General features: G+C 33.4%; 1 protein-coding gene across 1 annotated transcript in view; it reads right to left on the bottom strand.

Moving 5' to 3' along the window:
- LOC128679385 (TWiK family of potassium channels protein 7-like) overlaps positions 1-15758 on the bottom strand; it is an 88629-nt gene extending 72871 nt beyond the window's left edge. The window contains exon 1 of the mRNA XM_053761578.2: positions 15614-15758. The gene's annotated coding sequence lies outside the window, so the exon portion shown is untranslated. The remainder of the gene's footprint in view (positions 1-15613) is intronic.
- Positions 15759-20366: the final 4608 nt, after the last annotated feature.

The following is a 20366-nucleotide window of genomic DNA, read 5'->3' as shown; positions in this document are numbered from 1 at the left end:
CCTAGCACAATCTGTAACGTATATTTTACAGTATGCCAGCCATGACTCCAAAGCACTTAATTCGTATTCATGATAACAAAATGGAAATTAGTAACAATATAATTACGTAACTCGCAAAAGTCAGAAGGCGGAGGCCTTGGTCTTCGTGAAAGTCATTGGCAATGTAACGAGGAATCAATTTGATTACCATACGGGCCTAATGAATGCCGACGCGGTCCGCTGGGCATACCTAATAGCCTACTCTCATTTTCGGACATCATGAAAATACAATATCATTTAATGAAGTATACTTCTTCTCATTCAATGTAGGATAAGTTGAAATATTGTAAAAATATATTCGTTATTCGAAATAGTATTCAGATTGCTGAGCGGTGTATGAGTCGTTACGAATATATTTTTGTCGAAAACATTATTAAACTGATAGCTTTGATGTTGTTTTTAAAAAACCTATGTACTAAAAAAGGAATTTATTATAAAACTACTGATTTTTTTTTACCAAACTAGAAACACTGCAGGAGTTTTTCTTCCACATGAACTTTATAGACTGGCCGAGGGTCGTGGTTATTACGTATAATGAAACAAATGATTTTCCTAGCACTATTAATGGAGTGAAATGCCATTGCCTTTTCCACATACGTTGATAATCAACCAGAGTGACGACCACGGTGGCGCACTGGTTCTTGCCACTGAACCGAGAGGTCCCGGGTTCGATCCCCGGTCGGGTCATGATGGAAAATGATCTTTTTCTGATTTGCCCGGGTCTTGGATGTTTATCTATATATGTATGTATTTGTTATAAAATATAGTATCGTTGAGTTAGTATCCCATAACACAAGTCTCGAACTTACTTTGGGGCTAGCTCAATCTGTGTGATTTGTCCTAATATATTTATTTATTATTTATTATTATTAGAGTGTAGGTTTCATCATGATGTTTTCCTTTACCGAAGGAAAGCAGTGGTTCATAAAAGCTACTATATATGAGATCGTCCATTGATCATCTTAAGTAGATCGAATTGATTTTGCATTACCCTAGCATTGACATTGAAATTGGGAGGCCTTTTCCTCCTTGTCATTCATTCATTCATTCATTTCGTACAATTTTTACATACTCATCGTGGCTGGAGTGGGTTTACTTATCTTTTTATTGATAGAATACTAACTGGATTCTTTTTTATAAATATGAATATTTACCACAATTTCCAATGAGAAGTTGAAGCTAATTACTGTTATTACTTGCAGAATTGTGGATTGTGGATGTCAGGATTGTGGTTAGCTTATTTATCAAAGTTATAAGCTTTTTTTAATCTACGTTGTTTCTCTGCTAGACAAAAATCTGCCTCATTTATAAATATTACGAATTATAAATTACATTCATTTGTCCTTATAAACCGCGTCAGCTTCCCGAAGAGGAAATACCGAGCGGAGCTCAATCGCTTAGTTACTGACGGTATTTGATGAAATTATTGATGAATTTATTACAAGGGACTTGTTTACTTGGAATTAACTTTAGATCACTATCACTCAAACATAAGTGTTCAAACTTCTCGCGCCTAATTCTGTTCGTAACTCCTGAACAGGCAATAAAACTTCCAAGAACCGGTCAGATAATATGACCTACTTCACGTGGCCGCAAAACATAGTTTATCTGTTTGTGTTGGTTGGTAAGTCTTTGCGCCAGACTTATTAATTAACGAATCTATCTCACAAAGTTGTAATTAACTTGTCTTAAGAAATAACATATTATGTTATTATCTCTTGTAGAAGAATTAGAATATTATATGCGATGTTCCGTAAAATGAATTCCATTACATTACACTATTTTTTTGGGTCCAGAATGAAAGGGGTATGCTAATTTAAAAGCTACGAACTCTTTATTTGCCTTCATGCTGGAAAAGGATTTAAGCACATTCAGGGTATTTTCAATACTGTGACTATTGTGCTTACATAGTTTTTGTTTGTTAATTCTTTATTGCACGAAGGAAACAAACATACGAGAAAAAGTAAAATAATAAAAAAACGCGTACAAAAAAGAAAGTGTTACTTTTCTTTAAGGACTAACTTCAAAATACTAGTTTAAGAGCTTGTTGTCCAGTCAACTTTGACGTTAACTTTAACCTGCTCAAAAAAAGCAAATTACGCTTATTTGTCTAAACGTCAGCGCGCGCGTCACATTATATTATGACTAATTGACTATGGCGGCCCGTCACGGCTTCGCTCAGATAAAACCATAATTATACGCCTACACCTTCCTCAGGAATCAAACTATCTATTGGTGAAAACCGTACAAAAATCTTAATACATCAAAATATAGCGAAACAGTAAGGTAGACTAGTCCATCCTAGCAGCACCCGTTCTCTTGTTGACACATTATTTATCGATCGCAAACTCAACCAAAATAATTCACGAAACAAGAAAATAAAAAATCAATTCACAGCACTCAACTTTGCCCTTTCATACGTCAAAGTAGATTAATAGCTCTTAGGCTGATTTTAGTGTAAATACAGTAATGTATATGGCACGGAGATAAAAGGCAATATTTGTTAAGATATTGCGATTTTTCCGACTTCAAAGATTTTCGAGTTCTGAAAAGATATGAATGGATGAAGTTCCGAGTATTGGATGTACGGATCTGTCATTGTCTTTATGATGAAATATCTTTTGGCTTTGATGTATCCGAGCTTCGCGTTTCATAAAGTTAGGTATTCATTATATCCTTTATCCAGAGTCTGGTTTCACTTCTTTTTTGATAAAATATTATAAATACTTTTTTAAATTATATTCAAAATTAAGACTTATTTCCTCTGTAACTACATTTTGAAGTCAAATTTCACATTTAATGCAATAAAATCCCGAAAAATACATTACAATACACGCAACAATATTACTCCTGTCTTGTCAATCATCAACAGTCAATAATTTGCTATTTGTAAAACAATAATAGACTTTGTTCATCTCTCTCGCTCTTACGGTCGTAAAGCCTGTGATTTTAATGAGGGATTTCACACCTCGCAGAATCAACACACCACAAAAATTACTCTTTTCTATCCTGGAACCATTTCAAATGCTTTAACATAATTAGAAATAGTAAGATATGAGGATGACGATGATTTAAATTTTCAAACACGAATACACAAAAGCATACAAAGGTAATATGAATTGCTAGACTTATTGTTCAAACAAAAATTAAATTCTCCAACTGCCAACTAAATTTAATAACGCAAAATTGACATAAAACAAGAAAGGCGATCGTAATTTTACAATATTTCCAAATTATGCCTGCAAGTTTATTTAACAAAAGCAGAATGAATTTCAAAATAATATTTACTTGATTTTGCTTTTCGAATGAACTTTTAGAATTTGGAGAATTCAGTGTTTACTGATTGAACGAGAGAAAATAAATCAGATATTTCTTTCGAACAAAACGCTTATTTCGTTTGATCGTTATGACAATCCGAGTGACGTCACTATCCTTTTCAGGGTAAAAAAAATCTAATGAGAAGTTAAATAAATATATGTATATATATTAGGACAAATCACACAAATTGAGCTAGCCCCAAAGTAAGTTCGAGACTTGTGTTATGGGATACTAACTCAACGATACTATATTTTATAACTAATATGTATTAGTTATAAAATATATATAATATATATATGTATAAAATATATATATATATATATTATATATATATATATATTTTTAATATATATATTAAAATATATATATATATATAATATATATATTTAAAATATATATAATATATAAAATATATATATGTATATAGAGAGTTAGTATATATATATGTATATAGGCCAATCAGAAAAATATTATTTTCCATCATGACCCGACCGGGGATCGAACCCGGGACCTCTCGGTTCAGAGGCAAGCACTTTACCACTGCGCCACCGAGGTCGTCAAGTTACATACAGTCCGCCTGTTCTAGGACGAAATCGAATGGCACAAACAATGTCCCACTTCGTAACAATATTCCAGAACAATCTGGATCTATAACATTAGTTAGGATCAGTTAGAGATTAGCACAAAATACGAGTATATTGATGCGAGTTAGTGATTAATTAATTTCAACTCGAGCGCAAATAACATTTATATCAACACGAATTATGTAAATGCCGGCATTTACCGTCGCTGGCATAATATTGAACCTCGGCAATTGGTTTTGATTGAATAAACCGAGTCTTCATACACATGTAAGTACATGTTTGCTTGGCTTTATCATGTTATTTAAGTATTTATTGAAATATAGTACCTAATGTCTGTCACACACTATCGCCGAACTAGCTTTTATGCCGACGTGTTAATGACGGAGGTGTCGATTTTAGTTTCGATTTTTAGACGACCATTTTCAAAGCGTGTGCCACCCGGCGCAAAGGCGCGCAATGCGTTATTTTTAATTAGTTAATTAATAAACTAAACTTATGTTCACTACATCGCCCGCGCTAGCTTGTGTTTGACCTGTAAGTCTTACCCATATCTATTCTAAATTTGATCAAAATCTGTCCAGTATTGAAAGCTTGTGTAGCCTAGAGAGCATGACAGACTAATGAATTTAATTGCCACAACTGACAGACAGACTTCCGCATTTAGAATATTACTCTGGAAGTATGGATTATGGTATGATTTATTGAATAGAATTTTAAATATATTTTGACTTGCATCTTAATCAAAATAAGTTAAATGGACACAGAAAGTCGAAACAAAAAAACGCTTACGAGCGCCATATTGCATTAGTACACTTCCCGTTTTCAATTCTCCCCGGAGCGCCTTACACGAGAATAATAAAACGACGGCGTTATCCTTTACTCGTCCTTTCTTTCCATTGTTGCGGCAATTCCCGCAAATTTTATATGTCCCGCGGATAATGCGCAATTTTTTATATTCCGGAGATGCGTAATGATCGCGCTCACGTCTCCGACGCTTTGTGCGATTGTGTGGCTCTGTTCTTGTAGTGATTTTATTATTAGTAACTGTTGAGTTAATAGATCTACATCCTTATATTATATTATAAAACAAAATTCTCTGCCGCGTTTGTCTGTTCGCGATAAACTCAAAAAACACTGCACGGATTGTAATTCGCATTTCACCAATAGATTATATATGATTCCTGAGTTCCCAGATTCGCCATCGACACGCGATAAAGAAGTACATTTTAGACTGGGATACGAATATAAGAAGAAAAGAAAATTTGATAGTAAACAAATAAATGATCATTTAGACTGCAAAATTTAAATTCTGCGTATTTGTATTTAACAAAGATCAAAGATAAATAATATTTTACCGAAAATGAACAAACCCCGTTTTTGAATTCGAAAACGGCAAAGAAAACTTCAAACAGCCGTAAAAAGGTCAAAATCCCATTCAATGTCCGGCCACTTAGCTACCCGCTACAAGCTACGAGGGTGCTACGAGACCGCTACGACAGTGCTACGTGCCTGCAGTGGCTCGTAGCGCCTCTACGACGTGTTTCAGTTTAATCGTTAGTAATAAATAATATTTAATCAAGCGACCTGGTTGAGTGGTGGTGGCGGAATGATACACGCTGATGCGATGTGTGCGCACCGCGTCGAGCAGCCTAGTCTCTTTTGACACTCAATTAGGACATTAGATCAATTTTTAATCTCAATTTTTATAAGGTTTTGAAGAAAAAACTAAAAGGTTTTTTTTTTTATAGTGATTGAGTACGAGTGAGTCAGTTCGTAATTACATAATATACATAACTCATCAAAGTTCGATTTCATAGAATTGTACATTTAATTTTGTCCCAATCCCAACATTAATATACATTAAAATTTGCTTTTATTCAAACATTTAAATCGTATATTAATTTATGAATAAAAGCACAAACCAGTGCGCTAATTAAACGTTTCAAATTTAACCAGCAGTTACGATAAAATAGTCAAAACTTTAGTGTCTAATTAAACTTTTGTTCAGTCAACATTTATCTCAATTCATTCAAAATTGTTCGCTATTGCCGCCACTTAAAGTCTCTTTTGGAGTAACTTAACAATAGACAATATATGTTGCAACATCCATAGATTTATATCATACTAGATAGTGCATACCATCCTAGTTTCTGAATTTCGTCCTCACATATACCAACAAGTCAAATAAAAATTCCACTATTAATAAAACTACATTCCTAGGCTAGCACACGTTGAAGGCGCGTTACAGTGTGAACAGCTAGAAATAAAATTTATGTAACGTTCCAAAAATCACGTCAACAGTAGTTGTGTACGTTATAGGCGCGTTTTGTTTTGTTTAAACTTGCAATATTTTTATTGCATACCATAAAGTTGACATGGTGTTATCAATTATATAAAAAAACACATATTTGGACCCCGGCGGGCACAGTAACATGAATAGAGAAGAGGAGAGATTCGCACTCAAAATAAATGTTTAACACAACTTAAAATGTGTTGGACTCAATGCCATATGGCATTCTCTGTCAGTCAACCTTGGAATATAAATACTTCCTAATTCTGTGATATTGTAAAGATGCGTATTATAATAAGCATATGCTGTACTTGTTCTCAGCAGTGATCAGCATCAGTAATATGTAGCATTTTTAGAAATTACTACCTAAAGTTCTCTGAACCTATATGTTATTTAAAATTTGACGTGAAAAAGTGCCTGTGACGGTGTAATTTCTAAATATATGATTTGAATTGACTTGAATAAAGTACATTGTATAAATAAATATATATATTAGGATAAATCGCACAGTAAGAGATAGCCCCAAAATAAGTTCGAGACTTGTGTTATGGGATACTAAGTCAACGACACTATATTTTTATAACAAATACATATATAGATAAACATCCAAGACCTGGGCCAATCAGAAAAAGATCATTTTCCATCATGACCCGACCGGGGATCGAACCCGTGACCTCTCGGTTCAGTGGCAAGAACTTTTACCACTGCGCCACCGAGGTCGTCATATCGAAGAACAAATTTAGAACACCGGCTTTGAGCGTCGCTACTGTTGATTTTTCACATTCTAATGTATTTTAAATTTAGCGGAGTAAATTATCATTGTTTTGTACAGAGTCTCAAGCTGAAATACATTTTCCATAGAGCGCATTCAGCATAATATCAGTGACGAGATAGTTCGATTAAACTACGTCGCTCCGTCTGCCGCTACGGGATTATTAATTAAATAAATCATTTGCAGCAGCTCAGCTGTAGCTATTGGATAGAGAGCATTGCTAATTACAAGTTTAATTTATGTTAATTATTTTTGATTGAAAATAAACATCCTATACTGATATTAAAAATGCGAAAATGATTTTGTGATCTCTTCACCCTTTGTCTACTCATAGACAAATTTCAAATAGTTAGGACGACGTAAAGTGCTTGCCTCTGAACCGTGAGGTTCCGGGTTCGATCCCCTGTCAGATCATGATGGAAAATTATCTTTTTCTGATCGGCCCCGGTGTTGGATGGACCTATATAATATTATGTATTTGTTACAAAATATCGTTGAGTTAGTATTCCGTAACACAAGTCTCGAAATTACTTTAGGGCTAGCTCAATCTGTGTGATTTATCCCAATATTTGTTTATTTATAAGTTACCGTGAAAAATATACATAGTATGTGCATATATATATAGTGCGAAATCCCTTTTAAAGATTTCAAAATCTTCGAAAGAGATTTCGAATAAATTGAGTATAAAGTAAAATCGGACATACTACAAACGCTTTTTTTTAGAAATTTTAGTGCAGCAAAGAAAGATAGAAAGATTTTAAATGAAAAACAATTTTGGGAGCAGCTACCCGAAACACCACTAATTTTGTATACAACCAGAAATTCCCTGTATAAAATAGCATTCATTGTGACGTTCGGTATCTGGGTGTAAACATACCATTATACATTGTAATCAATTGTACATGAGTCAGGTTTATCTTTTTGTTGATCAATGACACGCGAACATGACAACAAACGTTTACTATAATATTAAGTAGGATTTCCATGAGAGACAATCAAATTACGCATTCATATTTATACCTACCAAACTGGCTTTACTGCGTACGGGAGTGCCTGCTATTAATCACTGCTAATTAATTTTAAATGTATATTTTGAGGAAATTTCGTAATACGTAGATATGTAAACACTGTGTGAATATTGTGTAACAATAATAATATGTATTGTGTGCGTTCGCAATTCACAGAGCGAGATCTCTGGACCAATACTGGTTCATTAGTTGGGTTTAAATTACTGAAACCATCAATACTGATGTGACTGAATAATTAATTATTGAAATTAATATTTACATTTTGTAAATAATTATTTAATCTCATCTTTATCCATATTGTAATTAATATGTTAAAAAATATATTAAAAAATCTATTTCATGTGACGCTTCCGTGGCTAAACCGCTTGACGAATTTTGATGAAATATGGAATATATAGTTTAAATAACGGCCTCCGACGCTCAGTGGCTGGGAAGCAACTTGGAAAATGCTCAGAATAACAGATGAGAGAGTAAGATAGAGTTTAAACACCCGAGCTACAATAATACAGTTAAAGTGCAGGCTATTTTTGTTTTAAATAATTAACCCCTAGCGTTGTGATAAGGGGTGAAAGTTTGTACGAAACATAAATATTATTTCAGAAGTAAGCGAAGCCGCAAGCATTAGCTTGTTATAGTTTTCTGCGTAGGTTGAAGTTAACATCAAAGTTGTCTAGAGAAACCCACTCTTATTAAACTACATAGCGAGTCGCATCCAATATCGTCACGTTGATTATAAAACAATTAAGCTAATTTGGAGGAATGTGTCAAGGAGACTAAATTATATTAATCTTGTTTGATGCACGCCATCGAAGTGGAATGTCACTACAAAGTGGGTTCACTGCTGTTGGGGATATTAATTGCCTAAATGGTATATTATATAATATATTTATATACGAGTATAAATTGTAGTATAATAATTGCCATATAACTTTTATGGGCTCATGCACAAAATTTATTTAATGACACACACAGTATTTATAAATGTTCGGAATCGATGTATTTATTCAAATACTTTTTATGTCAAATTTTAAATTACTATGCTAGTATCTTATTTCAATGCTACAAGCTACAATCATTTTAGCAATATATATATATATTTAACCTAAGTATGATTATTGTCGTTGTAACATGCACACCAACTATTTAAATAAATAATAAAACTAAACAACAGTAATTAAACAAAACATGAGTTGGGTCGAGATAGTTCCGATCGCTCCCGACCTGACACTCGAGCTGATGGACGTCACCGCGTGTATAAGCTTAACTGTTCGCATTTGGGCGTGACCTTGTGAATAGAAAGGTTTACTAATAAAATAATAAAATGGTTTATTTGCTAAATATCTGTACAGAAAGATCATCTCACGTGCATGTAAAATAAAAATTCATATTAAAAATTTGCCTTGACTAATTAACAATAAGTGCGTTTTTACATTTTTTATACTACCAAGCAAGCAAACAGGCATGAGGCTCACATGATGGTAAGTGGTTACCGCAGCTTATCAACGTCTGCAACACTAGAGGTGTCACAGGTGGTAAGGTCTACCACAGGTAAAAATTATGTGATAATATATAAAAGTGATTCTCGTTAAATCAACTCAAAAAGTAATCCAAAACTTTCTCCATTACTTAAAAAAAATATTTTTATTTATTCTACGTTCTCACCACAAGCAAACGCTATACGGGGAAAGTACTCGAATATTGACTTAGCTTGTTTACGTGAAAGGGAATGTAATGTATCCTATTTATGATATTTGGTTGTTATTGCCTCCAATTTGCCGGTGGAGCTTTGAACATTATTAAATGTAATATTCGATCGCGTTTCTTGCTCGACTGGAAAGCAGTGTTAAGTTTTTAGCGCATGATGAATAAATACATATTTCTTCTGAATATTTCTTCTTTTGTATAGATTTTTTATGAGAGACATATGCTATGAACTGTACGCAAAAACATAACTTATAAAAATATTATTTCCAAAAATGATAGATGTTTACCACAGATTTAAATATTACTTATTTACTTTACATAAATTAAATTGACACTAGATAGGTGCTATATTCGACGATTAAGGGCCAGTTTCAACGCTTGCTGATAACGGAAGTTGCTGAGTAACAGAACAGATAGGATTAAAAATTGTATTTCACACGCGATAAGCCAAAATGGCCAATCACATCTGGCAGATTTATTTAGTTGTTAGTTTTATCTATCAGATTACAATATAATATTTTATCAGAAAGTGGAAACCATGCCCTAAGCCTCACAGAATTAATGTTATATTTTTTGTATAAATATAAATAATAAACACAAGTAATAATGTTCCTGAATACCCGCGTTACATAAAGCGATTGTGAAGTGAATCGGAATACATATTACCGGGTCATAGCTGCTCCCTGGAGGACTTACCAATTATAACCGGTTATAACCGGCTACGACCGGCAATAACCGGCTACGCACCATTGACCACCGATTGATTCTTTCATGTTTTCCTTTTTCGTGCCTATCGCTAATTGCAACTGTCGATAGTACCTAATTTTGTCTATTGTAGTAAGAAAATATGATACAAAACATTTTGATAAATATTTGCCTCGTACAATAAATATCGTAAAAGCCCAGGCCTAATCATGCTTAGTCCTCCGTAACATTCGTTGTCTGATAAACGCAGAACACCGTAGACATTGTATAGAGTTTCAACATACATCATACAGCACGTCAGTTTCCAACCCTATATATAGATAACAATGGAGTATTGACGGCGTTGAAATCTGCTTCGTCTTCGCAACGGAGCGCAATGGGATATGACTTTATGGGATAAAAAGCCTTGACAGTGAATTAGCATCAACAGCATACACAAAGAGATTTTCGACATCAGGCAGTTCAAAAGCACGTGTAGATCATGAAAAATAAATAACATTTTTTTTATCTGTGTTTTAGGACATCACAACCGGAAAGATCAAATCATTTGTTCTAGAAATTAGACCCACATAAGCTCTTTTTGACGTCATATTCAAAAATAAGTAAATTTATCAAAGCTACAAACTACTAGCACTTGGGAACGACCACTGCTGAGAAAATCTTGTCAGAGTAACTGAGAACACGTGAAGCTGATAAATTATTTAGGATAAATAAAATACGGTGTTATTAAAATAAATTTATTCATTAGTAAAAAATATTTTCTTTAGTAAATTTACGTTAAAGGGAAGGATCACAGATTACAATAGAATAAATATATTTATATATTTCTTTTTAGAAATATATAGAATTAAATATATTTCTTTTTGCTGAGTAATTTGATATAACTCACATATGCGTAAAGATAATCTAAATAAATAAATAATAAATAAATATATTAGGACAAATCACATAGATTGAGCTAGCCCCAAAGTAAGTTCGAGACTTGTGTTATGGGATACTAACTTAACGATACTATATTTTATAACAAATACATATATAGATAAACATCCAAGACCCGGGCCGATCAGAAAAAGATCATTTTCCATGATGACCCGACCGGGGATCGAACCTGGGACCTCTCGGTTCAGAGGCAGGCACTTTACCACTGCGCCACCGAGGTCGTCAAATAATATATCAATAAAACCTGTCAATACAAATTGGCTGATTCAACGATCGGAATGATAAAGATTTAGAAATGATATTCACAAAAATACTTGGTGACAATATTGTGTCAATGTAGGAGAATATTATAGGATAAGTTTATTTACAAACAGGTATTATTATATTAGCAAAATACTGGATATTATGTCCCAATACTGGACAACGATTTAACTTTTTGTCTGTGTTTGTATTATTATTTTAAACATTACGATAAGAAAAATGACTATAAAGTAAGCGCCCTATCATTAATATTTGGAATATAATTTAATTTTTTAAATCTATTTTCCTCAACTTACTTGTTGCCAGTTTTATTCGAGGTTGTGGTGCCACGAAGCCCAGTGTCAGGGTCAAAAAAAAAACTTTAAAATTTTAAAATTCGCCTGTGAATTTGTAGTCAGTTATTGCTATTATATCAACATAATCTTCTAGCCCTTAGTCGCCTCGTACGAAATCCACGGGAGACTATGGAATGGAGGAATTCTAGGGCGGAACCACGTGCTACAACTACCCAATCTTTTCTATGTATTTAGAACGCAGCAGGCCATCAACCCACACTACAGCAGCATACATCGGCACGAGCCGGCTCCGAAAGTAATTATTATGAGGACCCGATAAAGATGCCGCATGTGGTATAGATTAAAATAGCATGGAGTAGACTTTGATAGTTTGACAAAAACAGCTGACTAGTATTTTATTTTTATATTTTTCTCTATGGTATCTCATTTGTAAAATTATTTTTGCAGTAGCGCTTTGTACTCCAAACCCCGCTGAAATTTGAAATGAGAAAATATGACTTATTCTAAGTTTCATTCTCATTGGATTGAGTTCCGAATTAACCAACTCAGAAAGTTCGTGTAGTAACTAATATTTGAGTGAAAGAGTATCAAACTTCCAACCATTCTTTCAGCTTTTCAAGATTATCAGGAAGAAACATCAGGTATGAGTTTTCTTGTCTGATTTTATATTTACGTCACTTTGAGGCCTTACAGAAGAATTTTCAATTAATAGAGTAGGTAGATGTGAAGTCTACTGTAAAGATTGGTACCATGAGTTACATAGCTGGGAACTATGCTGTCACATGATGTTATCAGACAGAAAATATTTTCTTAATTTTCCGGCCGAACAAAATTACATATAGTTAAAGAAAATGGTTGAACTAGATATGTAGCTTTTCTGTTCTAAGATAGGTACAACATAAATATATTTTTCTACATTATTTCCATTTCTGTCATTGTATGCTTATTTATCCTATTCTATATCATACAGAGTTAACTATGTAAATTTTTTTTGACAAAGTCAACTCTATGCATTTGGCTCTTTACCAATATGGAATAAAACCCCGAAACATAATTAAATCCGCTTTGGACCTATGAAAGGGATTTCGATGAAAATATCCTATCGTGTGGTGAAATCTAATGGTGGTTTGTGGAGCCATATTATTGCGGATCTATATATGTATTTCTATAATTAGATGGAATTTATATGTATGAATGTTATATTATTTTGTGTCACAACAAGAACTATTTTGATTGAGCACAGACAGAGCAAAAAATATTTTTTTGTAAATACAAGAATATCGAAAAAATAGCTCAACATACATAATTTAAAAATCCCGTATTTTCTGATCATTTTTAGATTTAGAGAGACTTGCGGTCACCGGAAAGGTGGACGGAGGAAGATGCAGTGCATGTAGCCCGGTACATTAGTCCGAAAAAGTGAAAGGTCTCCTGAACACCAATTGCTTCCAATTTGCAGGTCTCCGGAGATCTAGAATAGGCTAATATCAGTCACGACACTCAACAGTGAGCACACGACCGAAGGAGGAGGAAGTACTTTTTGAAAACTTTAATAAAAAAAATAGTAATTACAACAAAGTTTTTAGGATACAAGTTCTAACCTAAAAATATCGACTAAAAGTAATGATTTTGCACGTTTGGTGTAAAAATAGCGTTGTCTATCATTGTCCACCCCGTGCCGCCATTATTGTTCCCGCGTCACAGTATTCATATAAATGTCACAGTTGACGTGGGTTTACGATTCAGGTTATACGGAACCAGGTATTACGGCGATTGTGGCAGGGAGCCCTGATTTATGGGATAACAGTCATATTATTGTTGATTTATTAATTACAATTCTTTTTTTATATACTACTTAGCAAGCGAACAGGCACCTGGTCTTTGATTGATAACAATCGGTGCAGTAGATAATACTTGAACAGATAACAAACAAACTTACCTACTTTCGCATTTATAATATTAGTTGGGATAGTTTGTTTCGATTAAGATTTTGTCTGATTATAAATCAGAGTTTTTGTAAAGGTAAAAAATTACATCGTTATCCAAATAAGATTTTTTTAACACATCCACATATATGATACCGCTATGTACAGCGGTATTTCAGATTAATTTCGAGATTTAGATTAATTTTCCAAAAAAGTAGAGGAGTAGATATAAATCTTGAATTGTATGTATTTAAAAAAATCTACACTTTATCACACCACCTTTCTATCCATCCATTTGGTTGACTCGTGGAGGCTGCCGCACGCCGTCCAGTCCGCTAGTCGTGCACATTTTTGAAATTTTCCGCAATTCAGTTTTTAAGTCAATGAAACAGTTGCGAGATAGAAAACGTAGGTTTTCGTAATCCTTTCTGAAGTCGGAAAAACGAAACGATTACGTATTTTATTTTTATTTTTTAATTTATCTATGTTTATTGTAGAGTCTAAAAATTATGAGAAGAGACGCTACGCGCTACAAGTTGCTTACTACAGTCTTCCTACTAACACTACTAATATTATAAATACTAATATTTGTGAGAATGCATATGTGTTTGTTTGTTACTCTTTCACGCAAAATTTACTAGATGGATTGTTATGAAATTTGGTACGTGGGTAGAATATTACCTGGAATAATACATAGGGTACTTTTTATCGCGAAATTCTTACGGGAGTGAAGCCCCAGGATATAGCTAGTATTTTATATAAAACCAATCATTATAATACATAGTTTGAAGTTTTATCACATACTTACCATGTTGTGTGTTTGAAAACATCAATACGCTGAAGTTTACAGACATATTCGTAAAGGGAGCTCGTGTTCCCGCGACGCGGCAAAAGCTTGCAAGTTTCACGTAAAAGCTCCACTGGGTTGTGGGATTATAACTTTTTAAAACTTTGATTAAAAAGTTTTTAACGTTTAATTATTGTTACTTTTTGACATTTTATGAATTTATTTTGTAAATATAGGTATGTATACAAGATCCTTATCATAACTTAAGTTTTTTAAAGAAAAATATATTTTATTACTAAAAGTAGCACACAAACACACTTTTTCTTATAAAATTGTAATCAAATGTGACATTTATTTATTCACACATATGTGGCATGTATTTTGGGAAATAGTCATTTTCATGTAAAACTTTATAAGTTCCAAAAGAAATATTTTAATTGACGTTTCATGTAACCTATGATTGCCTGAGCTATTTAAAAACATGAATACTATTTGTGTACCTTTTCTCTTTCCACATACATTGTAAAAGTCAAACGGACAATCACATGACACTTTACAAATCTCAATTTCAACAATAACCTTGTGTTCACTCAATAAAATTAAAATTATTTTTATTGCTTTCAATATCATAAACTTGCAATGGCCAAATATCTAAACTAAGGTATTATCATACGAAAATATCAACGAGACGCTCTGTCCATTACATTTTTACCCGCCAAGCTTACTATTAAAATATTCAACACATAAGCATGATTTAAATAAATAAAAATAGTGTAATTACAACTTTGTTTCTTAATATTCTAAAGAACGACAGTAACGTAAGGTAATAAATCTCACCACAACACCAAATTAAACGCCAAGCAAAATGCCCCAACAGAGCACCGTAAAAGACCATACAATATGACAAATTGGCAATAAAATCATCAAAAAAACTCATCGCTGCAATAAAATAAAAATCCACTTACAAAAACTTCCTCCGTGGTCACATCACTACACAAGTCATAAAGAAAACTAAACTAAAATTTCACTTTTTTATCAGTTTGTGATCAGAACAGTGTGGTGCGCGGGAATATAAAGGTCAGTTCACACACTCGCGTGCAGCTTCGCCGAACTCTCGTTGGGCACTGAGAGCCGGTGAGCCGGTACGTGTTTGGCAAACTGCGCGCGCATGTCTCACACAGCCAGATTAGCCGAGATGGTGGAAAACTTTTTTTTAATTTGTGATTAACCCTCGTCATTGTATGGGTTTTGGTAAAATAAAAAAGTTGAGGATCTTTTGGGAGTTAAAACAGGAGGATGCTTCGAATTAGTTAGGTAAATACATAAGCCTTATTATTATATAAATATCTATGCAAAAACATATTTCTACAGTTCAATAGAAAAGCTCGGTTTCTCCAGCGTAGCAGTCATCACGCTGGACTGCTACGCTGGAGAAACCGAGTTCGACTTCGATTTTCGATTTTGACAAGTCAAAATAGGACATCCAAAATATGTTATCCAATATATGTTATGACATCCAATATATATTTTTATATGTTATAGATTATAACATCGATTTATTAGTACAGTCAATAGCACATAAACCTACCAAAATCCTAACTCGCAGCGAATTTCATGCAGGGCAAATTGTTGTGCTGTTGACTGTACATAACCCAAGTCTCGAACCTACTTTGGGGCTAAGTCGATCTGTGAGATTTATCCGTATTTATTTATTTATTTACTAACTCCTGTATGTCTTACTATACCCTATTCATCTTGGACTGAGACAAAAGGTAAACAAACCTTGAACAAAAAATCATTATTTCTCATTAAGGTTTCTTTTTTACCTTTTGTCTCAGTCCAAGATGAATAGGGTATTGGTAATATGCATTCATCCATCCTATCGGAGCCACATTCTTGTTTGCTTGCTCAGTAGTATAAAATAAATCTAATAGCAGGTATTGATGTCAAAAAAGAGCAAACACTTTCATGTTAAAAATATTAGTATGAATTGCCGTTTATGTGGGAATTTCGTGTATATAAGTACGGTTCCCCTAACTAAACATTTTCAACTACGAAACGAATTTTTATTACAAAACGCTTAAAAAGAAACAAAAATGGAATGAAATCCCGTTGTCCGCAAACCGCAGGGACCGTGTAAAATGGAAATAAGGGCCTTTTTGGAGCAATTAACAATTTACGCAAAGCAAAGCGAATGTTTCAAACCCAATCGCTTTTAGCGAGCTCTGGAACTTGTGAATTTCATATGACATTTAAATTATGTGCTAGACTGGCGGGAAAAATGTTTTCATTATTGTCCCTTACAGTTTCAAAATGACACATTTCTTCGTCTATTTATATTACATATGTTTAATTCATTTTTTCCCATGATTCGATAAATAGGTACGTACTTATTATTTATTTCATACTATTTATTTATTACAAACTTTATTGAACAAAATACAATTTGTAAAAGTAAAAAAGGTGGACTTAATGCATAAAGTATTATCTTACAGTCAACCATTACAACTATAATATTATAAAAATAATCAATGCAAAAACTAATGTGCCGATTGTGGTGAAATTTGGCACAGCGATAGACGAAATGTGTAGGAGTACTTAACAGGCTACTTTTTATTATGGTCATAGGGGACCGACGCTGGGAGCGCTAGTTTTACCACAAGTAAAGCGTTACTGAAATAATGATGATAGTATTGATATAGGAATTACTTTTCCGATTCTGTAGCACGGTACCAGAGTATCAGTGTTAGATCTCTCTTTAAAGAGTAAAGATATTTGCGTCAGTGGCATTGTGCTGTTTGAAAATGTTTTTTTGTGAACGTAACATTATGCGAAAGTGACTTTCTGCAAGTCTTTCTTCAAGATGAGAAAAATGTTTCGGTCGTGTTTCGTATTCGATAAGGAAATAGTGAGCGCTGCACGCGGAGGGTGAACTAAACACAACGCGCGGGTTCGTTTTTCGCGTAACATGTTCTTTCTATAGAAATCTTATTCTTGGAATTGGCTCACGTAATGTTATGATAACAATTCCTGATAAGTCAGTGAATTGAAATAAGTTTTATTAGAAAGCTCTGATACAAACATAAAAATGATTTATTAATGATTACAACAACACATTAAAACAAATGACTCCACACTAGGCATAAATTTATACTAATCTATAGTTTTCTGTAATGAAATCTATACGCTCTAATACAATACTATACTATATCTTAAGCCAAATCGTATGCAATACAACGCTTCTTTACCACTTTAAAAAATCAATACATATAATAAAAATAAATAAAAAAATAAATGAAAATAAAATTATGGTTATTTAATTTTCATTTGTATTAGATTGTATTTATTTTTATGTAATTGTTATAAAGTCGTGTATATGGATCTTTGTTGTCCGAAATAAATGAATTTTATTTTATTTTTTTATTTATTTTATAGATGACGAACATATAGTTTCGGAAAATTTTGCCTGTCTGTCTGTATGTCTGTCTGTCTGAATGCGCATCACTTGAAATCTACTGGACCGTTTTGCTTATATACCGGGTTAACATCTTAGATACATTTCATCCCAGTAAATAGTCAGGTTCCCGTAGGATAATTGAAAAACTAATAATGAATCAAAAATACCTCAGAATCGCGGGTTAACATCTTATAGACATTTCATCCCGGAAAATGAGGAGGGTCCTGTAGGAAAATTAAAATAACAAACCACGGAGCCGATTTACTTTAAAATTTTGTAGAGAGGTGTAAACAGAATATAAACAGATTGTTTTTATCGATTAAAGTCCGATATAGATATAATGGGCGCAGTATGTATCAATATATCAGTATAAAACTCTTCCGTTACTGAGTGACTGACTGACTGACTGACTGACAGACAACATACACCCGAAACTGCTGGGCGGGAAGTTGAAATTTGGCATGTAGGTGAGTGTAGGTGAGCACTAAGAGAGGATTTTTGGAAATTCTACTCCGATGGGGGTGAAAGGGGTGAAATCTGTAAATATGAAAGTTCTACACCGTTGAAGTTAGTGACTTGAAAATTTGGATTTTGGTTGTTTACAATATAGTAATGAATACGTGTTTCAGATTTTTCTGAAAATTAACCCTCAACTCCTTCATAAGGGGGGTAAAAGATTGTATGGGACTTAATACAATTTTCAAGATAAAAAGCTGAAAATTGACACTTTTTGTATTAAGTAACAGTAATAGTAAATACAAAAAATGTTTAATTTACGTTTGTGGTTAATAAAAAACCGGGACGTAAAACATCATGGAAAATGGGACGGCACGCGTTGTAGAAAGCGGGAGTGAGAGTAGGAGCGGGAAATGGGAAGGAGACACGTAGTGGGAAACAGGACGGGACACATTGCAAAAAAATGATGGCATAATATGTAGGAAACGGTACGGGATATCTACTTTACACTACATAGCAGGAAGCGGGATTGGACAAGTTTACGAGACGAGATACGCAGCGGGAAACAGAAAATTGAACTAAATATGAGAAAAAATGAGAATTTGAATCATATATGTTTACCAGTCTCACAGAGTACGCGATAAAAAAAATACTGAGATTTTTGATTTGACTATGTAATTCACGCGGGCGAAGCCGCGGGCAAAAGCTAGTACATAATAATTTTCAAAACTAAATCATTTATTCAGAAATTAGACTTTAGCGTGGATTTTTTCAGATCTTTGATATTCAAAATACATCGCAGACACTGACAGGTCAGAAAGAGGCTATAATGATGATGATAATTGAAAAATAATAATTTCCTTACCAACTTCTGTAGTACTGTAATAAACTAAATTTTTTTACAGGCTTTTCTAATTAGGAAACGAAGAGTTCAGTAATTAATTAAAAACATAAGCAAAGTACACCAGAGCACTCTATTTTAACGTCTAACCCTTTATTTTAAAGTCGACTTTTCCATGTACAGTTGACAATAAGCCGTTGTATATTAGTGTTGCAATCGATTGGTGTGCGAATGATAAATGTTTGGTTCATTTTGGTAATGCATTTTGTCGATAGTCTAATCCGCGTATGGATTGTCGGTGTAATGCTCACGGTATTGGCAATTAATGGAGTGATGCTCGTGTTTAGCCTCACTATTTGTAATGAAATGTTAATAATAATTTATTGAATAGAATATAGTTTGTTTTTGTGAAAAAGAAAAAGTATTGAAGCGATTCCTGGACTCCTAAATTTTTCGGGTGAGAAAAATAAAACTGCGTTAACGCTCAGTTGAGAGAAAGTATATGATTTATTTGTATAATACACACACATTAGGAATATTCAAAGCTAATAATAAACAAAAGGTAATGAAGGAACGATTAAAAATTTTATAAATAAATAATGTGCTTATTGTAATAATGCATTGTCACGGAAACTGAAGCGACTTGGAAAACTTCAACTCTGACAAACTAGAGTAGATAAAATTTAACTTGCAAGATTGATTAAAGACAAACAACTAAACAAAATCTTGTAAACAGATGTCGATGAAATGAGATAATATTTATTATTTTTATGTAAAGATGAGGTTACTGAATGTAACCATAAGGTTACATTCAGTATTTCTTACTTAAGTTTCCAGCACAATTTAGACTAGTGCCCGACTATTCCCGCCCTCACAATCACTAACACCAATTAATCTAAGTGACTAACTTTAACAATACCTTAAGTCGCCCATCTTAAACTTGATTTAGATGGATTGTCCGGGG

This window comes from Plodia interpunctella, chromosome 21, assembly GCF_027563975.2.
Source record: "Plodia interpunctella isolate USDA-ARS_2022_Savannah chromosome 21, ilPloInte3.2, whole genome shotgun sequence".
Taxonomy (NCBI): Eukaryota; Metazoa; Arthropoda; class Insecta; order Lepidoptera; family Pyralidae; genus Plodia; species Plodia interpunctella.
This window is presented reverse-complemented; position numbering and strand designations above follow the sequence as displayed.